We start from the raw sequence: 7,361 nt of genomic DNA, 5'->3' as shown, positions 1-7,361 counted from the left end.
ACTGGCTGCTTTTCTGCTGTTTCTCTGTGTCCCTTTTCTTCAACTGTTCCACCTAAAGCTGCGRGTTTTTGTGTATATTCGCTGAAAGATGGTGCCTTTCTTCTCCGAGGTTATTGGTTCTTGCTCCAAAGTCATGCTTCTTTCCTTCAGKGCAGTGYTTTCCTKCTCCAGRGCAGTGTTTTCCTTCTCCAGGTCAGTGTTTTCCTTCTCCAGGKCAGTGTTTTCCTTCTCCAGGGCAGTGTTTATCTGCTCCAAAACCRTRCTTTTCTTCTCCAGAGAGGTRTTTTTTTTCTCTAAGGCGATGTTGTYTTGCTCCAGGGTGGTGATTTTCTGCTTCAGATCGGTCTTTTCCTTCTCTAGGGCGGTGTTTATATGCTCCAAAACTGTGCTTTTCCGCTCTAGAGCAGTCTTCTCCTTCTTCAGTGTCATGGTGTCCTGGTCCAGGGTAGTGTTTTTCTGCCTCAGGGTGATGTTTATATCCTTCAAGACAGTRATTCTCTGCTCCTGTTTGACRTTTTCCTGCTCCAAGCTGGTGTTCATTTTCGTCAAGATGGTGCTTTTCTTCTCCAGAGTGCTGCATCTGTCCTTCAGGGCGGTGTTTTGCTGCTCCAGGCCGGTGCTTTTCTGCTCCAGGGCATTGTTCATCTCCTCCAAGATGTTGATTTTCTTCCCCAGAGCGGTCTTCTTCAGTGTGGATGTGTTCTGCACCAGGGTGGTGAGTTTCTGYTCCAAGATKGTGTTTTTTTGGTCCAGGGCGCTTTTTTCCTGCTCCAAGGCAGTGTTTTTCTGCCTCAGGGCGATGTTCACATCCTTCAAGACAGTGATTCTCTGCTCYTGTTKGGTWTTTTCCTKCTCCAAATTGGTGTTMATTTGTGTCAAGACARSRCTTTTCTTCTCCAGAGTGGTGCCTCTTTCCTTCAGGGCTGTGTTTTCCTGCTCCAGGGCAGAGATTTTCAGCTGCAGGGCATTGCTCATCTGCTCAAATATSYYGCTTTTCTTCTCAAAGAATGTGCTTTTCTTCTCCAGAGCCGTCTTCTCCTTCTSCAGTTTGGCGTTGGCCTCCATTAAATTGCTGATTTYTTKAGTCAATTTTTTTAATTCCWGATCTTTCTCTTCATTTTCTTTCTCTTTAGTSTCTCTGTTRGAGGTYAGCATGCTAACACTTTTTAATATGCCAAAAAGCCTCTCAGCCTTTGGAYTTGAGGCTTTAGCTGAGGTCATTTTAGCAGACGATGCCTTACTCTGCTCACTCATATTTCAATCCTTGAAATCAAAAAACGTTGGAATGTTGAACTTKAAACTTTTCTCTCCGACTTCTGAAATGGCAATGACCGTAGAATTCACGTCTGCAGCCTTATGACATCAATGCATCACTCTTTGTGACATCAATTTGCGTGATGTCACAAATGGATGTCACTACCTCAACAGAACAACTAGAAAACTGCTGAAGTTTGAATAAAAACAAACTTTACGGCTGAATGCAGCTCGGCTTAGCTGATGGTTCATTGGAGGCAGTTCAGCTGGTAATAAATTACCAAGGCTGAAATCCGCACTCGAGAGTCAGCGGCTCTTGAGGATAATGGCCTGGCACAGCAGGGTGCSAGGACCAACTCTCTTGATWAAGATATGTTAAAAAATAACACAAAAATGTATAACCTTTAATGCACATTATGTGTTCATTTTAAGACACACACTGTGTTAAAATGTACATAACATTATAACACACTGTATGTGTGTTATAACAGATTTACACATTTTTGTGTAAATCTGTGTTGGTCAGGCAGATTTTCTGACAGCAGAAAACAACAACAACAAATAAATGTGTTGTGAACAAATGTATAATTGCTCTCTTATCAGTAATTTGTCACGTCAAAATGTAAAGTTTTGAGTTTTACTGACACAACCCACAGATCAATGCATATTTAATCTAAACTTTAAAACGTTCAAAAACCAATAAAGGAACATTTTGCTGTTGCAAAAAAACAGTTGAGCTTTTTCCTTCTAGATGAAAASCACAGAGTACAAAAACTAAAACTGCATCACTACACCGTCTCTGCAGTGAAGCATGATGGTGGCAGCATCATGCTTTGGGATGTTTGTTGTCTGCAGGGATCTGGACCCTGGTTAACGGTGATGATGGAGCTAATTTCAGGGTCTGGTGATATTGATACAACTGGGTGAAAATTTCTGCTGTATATTTTCTAACCTGACGTGATGAAGAGGCGTGTCAGAAGGTAGAAGTGATGATGTTTCTGACTCTGTGGAAAGGAAACTCATCTTCCTCTCATTCAGAAACATGCCAGATGGAATTAGAGAAATGATTGTTTAAAAAAAAGTTTCAGAAACATTTTTGGTAATGTGTTTTTAAATCTCATGACAATGTTTTAAATGTTTTTTTTTAAGTAATTTCCATAAACAAACAACTTTACAAACATAATACAAATTGTAGCCCAGTGGTGATTGTATGTTAAGGTTAATAGAAATCGTATATAGTTCATGATAAGACATGTATTAAAAGTAAACCTTTATTTACTATTGCATAACATTGGTGTTAGATATGGATTTCATATTCCTGTTTCTGAAAGAAATACACTGGTATTTTCTTTTACTAAAATGATATAAAGGCAGTGGTGGGAAGCAACAAAGTACAAGTACTTCGTTACTGTACTTGAGTACAATTTTCGTGTATCTGTACTTTACTTAAGTAGATTTAATAATGGGTACTTTCTACTTTTACTCCACTACATTTTACAGCAGTGTTTCTCAACATTTTTCAGCCCACCGCCCCCCCAGCCCTTATCCAGGCCCCTCACCGCCCCCCACCAAAGAATTTGCAGGCTACTTTGCACTGACCATTATTTTATAATTAATATTACTATCACTATTGTAGATGTTTTGATTTTTATGCTTGTGTCTGTATTTATCATCAAAAATAATTTCCCAGAGAACAAAAAAGTCAAGGGAATAGAAATTATTTTCACAGGCGTCTATGAAAAATGCAATTCAACTTAAAATTGGTAGGCCTATCAGCAGCCAGAGTGGAAACAATATTCTTATTCTTTGCCATTTTCTAGTTGTTAAATATGGGGCTGCACAGTGGCGCAGTTGGTAGAGCTGTTGCCTTGCAGCAAGAAGGTTCTGGGTTCGATTCCCGGCCCCGGTCTTTCTGCATGGAGTCTCAATGTTCTCCCTGTGCATGGTGGGTTTTCTCCAGGTACTCCGGTTTCCTCCCACAGTCCAAAAACATGACTGTCAGGTTAATTGGCCTCTCCAAATTGTCCCTAGGTGTGTGTGTGCATGGTTGTGTGTCCACTTACAGCTCCGGTGTTAACGCTATTAAATGACAGTTTTAGCAAGTTGCTCAGTCTAAACTTGTATTGTTGTGATTGTAAGGTGTAAAGTTTACCTTCGCCCCCTGTTGTAAAAATTTCCGCCAGCTTCCTGTCTTGTCCTCTTTCCTCTAGCCATGCCCAGCACCACTTGTTTTTAATTCCTTTCTCAAGTAAACGTGTTTCTTTACCGGGTCAGACAAACTCCATCTTTTTTCATATCCCATTTGATCTAACCGCCGAACCGAACGCATGCGCTTCTTTTCTACAAACCGTTTTACAGTCATTGGTCAAGAACACGGGAGCTAGAATTCTGATTGGCAGACATCTTTGTAGACGGAGCTCTTTAAGCCCGGAGACTAGTTTGGTTGAGGCGGACCGTTTGGTCAAAAGCCGGAAATCCGGCCCCCGGGCCGGAGCTCTCGTGTTTAAACTCAAAATATGTAACTGAGAAACTGATATATGATAATCAAACAGCAAATCATTTTATATTCCTACCTGTAGATGCTCCAAAGTTATAGTTATCATTATTATAAAGCAAAATTAAAACACACAGATGTACAACTTGTTTACATGAAACTATGAACAAACTGACAATAAACAGTTGACATTAGAAAATAAACCACAGCTAAATACTAAAACCATTATTAATACGGCTTTAAGTCTAACAAGTGAACATGTAGTAATGTACATATATGTATGTTTGCTTAATCTGAAAAAAATACACCCATGATTGAATGCAGGTGATTATAGCAGAACTTATGATTTCAGACATAATTATAATAATGTAGCAACACTTTTCATTCCTGTAAACCATCATAGTTTTTATATTATCAACATCCACCATGACATTGAAATAGAGTTACAGGGAAAATATAACAGTGCATAACTTGTAACAAGATAAGCAAAAAGAAAAAAAATTATATGTATATATTCAACATTTTAAGGATGACTTTCTGAAAATTTAAAGGTAAATGAAAAAAAAATGCATAAAGACAAACAAAAAAATGCACAATGTGATCACTTAACAAAGTAGTGATTTCTTACATTTAATTTTTAGAAATTATTTTGCAAATAAAAATAATTTCATGAAACATTAAAAACAAATCTGTCTCTTTTGCTAGTCAATCCAAAAAGTAGCTACAACAAAGTGATTATTGTTGAGGCTCTTTTGCACCATAACAGATATTAAAACCTAAACTGTCTCAGTATTTGTAGCAGTTCTGCTCTCATAATCTGTGCTTCTCGACTCCAGATTGTGAGAAGTTTTACAATAACAGATTGAAGCCAGAATTTTATCCATGAAGCTTTTCTGACTTAACAAATACAGAGTTGTGTCTGCAAGAGGACTAAAAAAAACACAAAAAAAAGACACAGCAGCAGAAAAAATGCCAAATTTAGTATCGAATACTCGACCGCCTTCTAGAAGCAAAATGATGATGGGCAGATAAAGCAGAGTGTAAATAATCAGCACCACAACCTGAATGGCTACGATTCGTCGTTTTTCATCTGCTTGGACCCTGTGAGCTCCAGAGAGAGTTTTGATTGTCCCAACCAGGAAGAAGATGAAGAAAGGAAAAGGCAGGAGGAGAAAAACTATGAGGAAAATTAAGCCAATCAAAAAGTTATTGATCAGATAAGTAAGTAACGCAAAAACGGCAGGAAGTATCCAGACCACAATGCTGACCACCACATATGTCTTGATGTTTCTCCTGAATCTGTACCACAGTGGCTTCGCAACAACCAGATACCTGCAATAACAGATGGAGATGTTCAGTCATGAAGAACAGACTAATGTGATTATATGAGATAGAAGAGAGGAAACATGGAAACACACCTTTCACAGGAGATACACACCATGAATCCGACGCTGACAATAAAAGCATAATATGAAATGGTCATGAAAATATCAGTGGATCCACTAGGATTAACTAGATTTAGTGGGATTCTGCAGCAGAGCTGAATGACATCAGAGGCAAGAAGGTTGATGACATAAACTGGAGCATCTTGACCTTTTTTCACCTGTGAGAAAGAAAACAGATAATTATTAATGACACAACAATATTATTGACATGTAAAATGTTGTCTGTTCCTCACATTCCATCCATCCATCCATCCATCCATCCATCCATCCATCCATCCATCCATCCATCCATCCATCCATCCATCCATCCATCCATCCATTTTCTTACACCCTCGTCCCTCAGTGGGGTCGGGAGGTGCTGCTGCCTCTCCAGCTAGCGTACCGGGCGAGAGGCGGGGTCACCTGGACAGGTCGCCAGTCTGTCGCAGGGCAACGCAAAGACACACAGGACACACAACCATGCACACACACACTCACACCTAGGGACAATTTAGAGCAGTGGTCACCAAACTACGGCCCGCGGGCCGGATCCGGCCCGCCTCCACATTTGGTCCGGCCCCCTGAACAATACCAGAGAGCATTAAGATTTTTTTTTTTTCATATATTGTATTTTCCGGTTTATATGTGGATTTTTCTTCAACCACCAGGGGGCTCTTTAGCAGGAAGTGTGTCCTGTAAACTGTGGGTGTTTTGTTTTGCATGGCATTGCTGCCATCTGTTGGACTTTTGGGGAACTGCTCGACTTTTATGTTACTTAATCAGTACGGGTGTTTGCTAGCGGTGGGGCAGATGAACACGTGTCTGTTGTGAACGCCGCATTCAAGGTCGAGTTCTTCGAAGCCTGTAAGTAGCAGCTTATACTTCAAAACAAGCCTTTATGTTAACATATGATAAAAGAAGTAACTTGTTTATTGAATTAGTTTTGGAAATACCTGCGGGCGATTTGATTATGTGCTACGTCATTGCTAACTAGCAGGCTGCTAAGATTTCTCAGGTCGTTACGTAGCATTGCAGCTCATAGCATTCAGAGGTAGCTGTTGTATCAGTTGTACTGTGTATCTGAATGTAAAACCCTTCTGGAGGCTGCTCTGAGCTCATCCTGAGTTGTTTGTGTTTTGACAGTTTCACTCCATTCTACACGGAAATAAAGGAAGAATTAATCCTGACTCGTGTGAAAGGAGTTTGGCTGATTAGTTTTGGTACAAGACGCCATAGAGAGACCATTACAAAGTGAATCATTGAAAATAAAAGAAAGCGCCCATTAAAACGGAATTAGGTTTTAATATGTTAAATTTGAGAATGTTGTTGATCAGTTAAATAGCATTGAGGGGAAATGTTATCTAACAGTTTTTTAAATAATACTGGGATCATTATGAGAATTTGAGGTATAGATATTAGGATCCAGTAGATGGCAGTAGTGCAACAATAATGAATGCAAGCTACTGTTGAAATCTAAAGAAGAAGAAGAAGAACGTGCCCATTTTCATTTAACATGCTAGTAGCAACACAAAGGATCAGCACTTTTACTGTTAGACGACTGTAATCAGTTCAGTTAAATCTAAACTTGGCAACTTTTTCTTTTTCAACCGTAATAAATGTGATATTGACCTGTTAAGACTCAAATTTTGGGTGTCCGCCCCCCTCTGCTGCTGCTGCATCGCTGTGGAAAAACTGGAGCGGCAGAGATATCTGCGGCTTATATGTGTATGTTTACTGGTTTAAAAAAAAAAAAAACTTTGGGGTTGTGGCTTATAGTCCGGTTCGGCTCATAGTTAGGAAAATACGGACTATAATCCTTCCTGGATTTTGTTCTGTGACGAACCCAGAGAGGGTTATTTGGTTGTGCTTTCTGGAAAACAATATACATTTTACATGTAGGCACTCCTGCAATCGTCACACTTATTCTGTTACAAACTGACTCCGGCCCCCCACCAGAGAAGGGAAAAGTTATGTGGCCCTCACAGGAAAAGGTTTGGGGACCCCTGGTTTAGAGAGGCCAATTAACCTGACAGTCATGTTTTTGGACTGTGGGAGGAAACCGGAGTACCTGGAGAAAACCCACCATGCACAGGGAGAACATGGAGACTCCATGCAGAAAGACCAGGAATCGAACCCAGAACCTTCTTGCTGCAAGGCAACAGCTCTACCAACTGCACCACTGTGCAGCC

The 7,361-nt window shown here is 40.0% G+C and overlaps 1 long non-coding RNA gene across 1 annotated transcript; it reads right to left on the bottom strand.

Annotated features, from left to right (window-relative positions):
• Positions 1-4,937: 4,937 nt before the first annotated feature.
• LOC103477163 (uncharacterized) lies at positions 4,938-5,359 on the bottom strand. Its single transcript, XR_535598.1, has 2 exons — positions 5,167-5,359; positions 4,938-5,080 (listed from the first exon to the last, which is right to left on the bottom strand). It is a non-coding gene; the product is annotated as an uncharacterized LOC103477163 (long non-coding RNA).
• Between the last annotated feature and the right edge of the window lie 2,002 nt (positions 5,360-7,361).

Source organism: Poecilia reticulata, linkage group LG15 (genome assembly GCF_000633615.1).
Source record: "Poecilia reticulata strain Guanapo linkage group LG15, Guppy_female_1.0+MT, whole genome shotgun sequence".
Lineage (NCBI taxonomy): Eukaryota > Metazoa > Chordata > Actinopteri > Cyprinodontiformes > Poeciliidae > Poecilia > Poecilia reticulata.
This window is presented reverse-complemented; position numbering and strand designations above follow the sequence as displayed.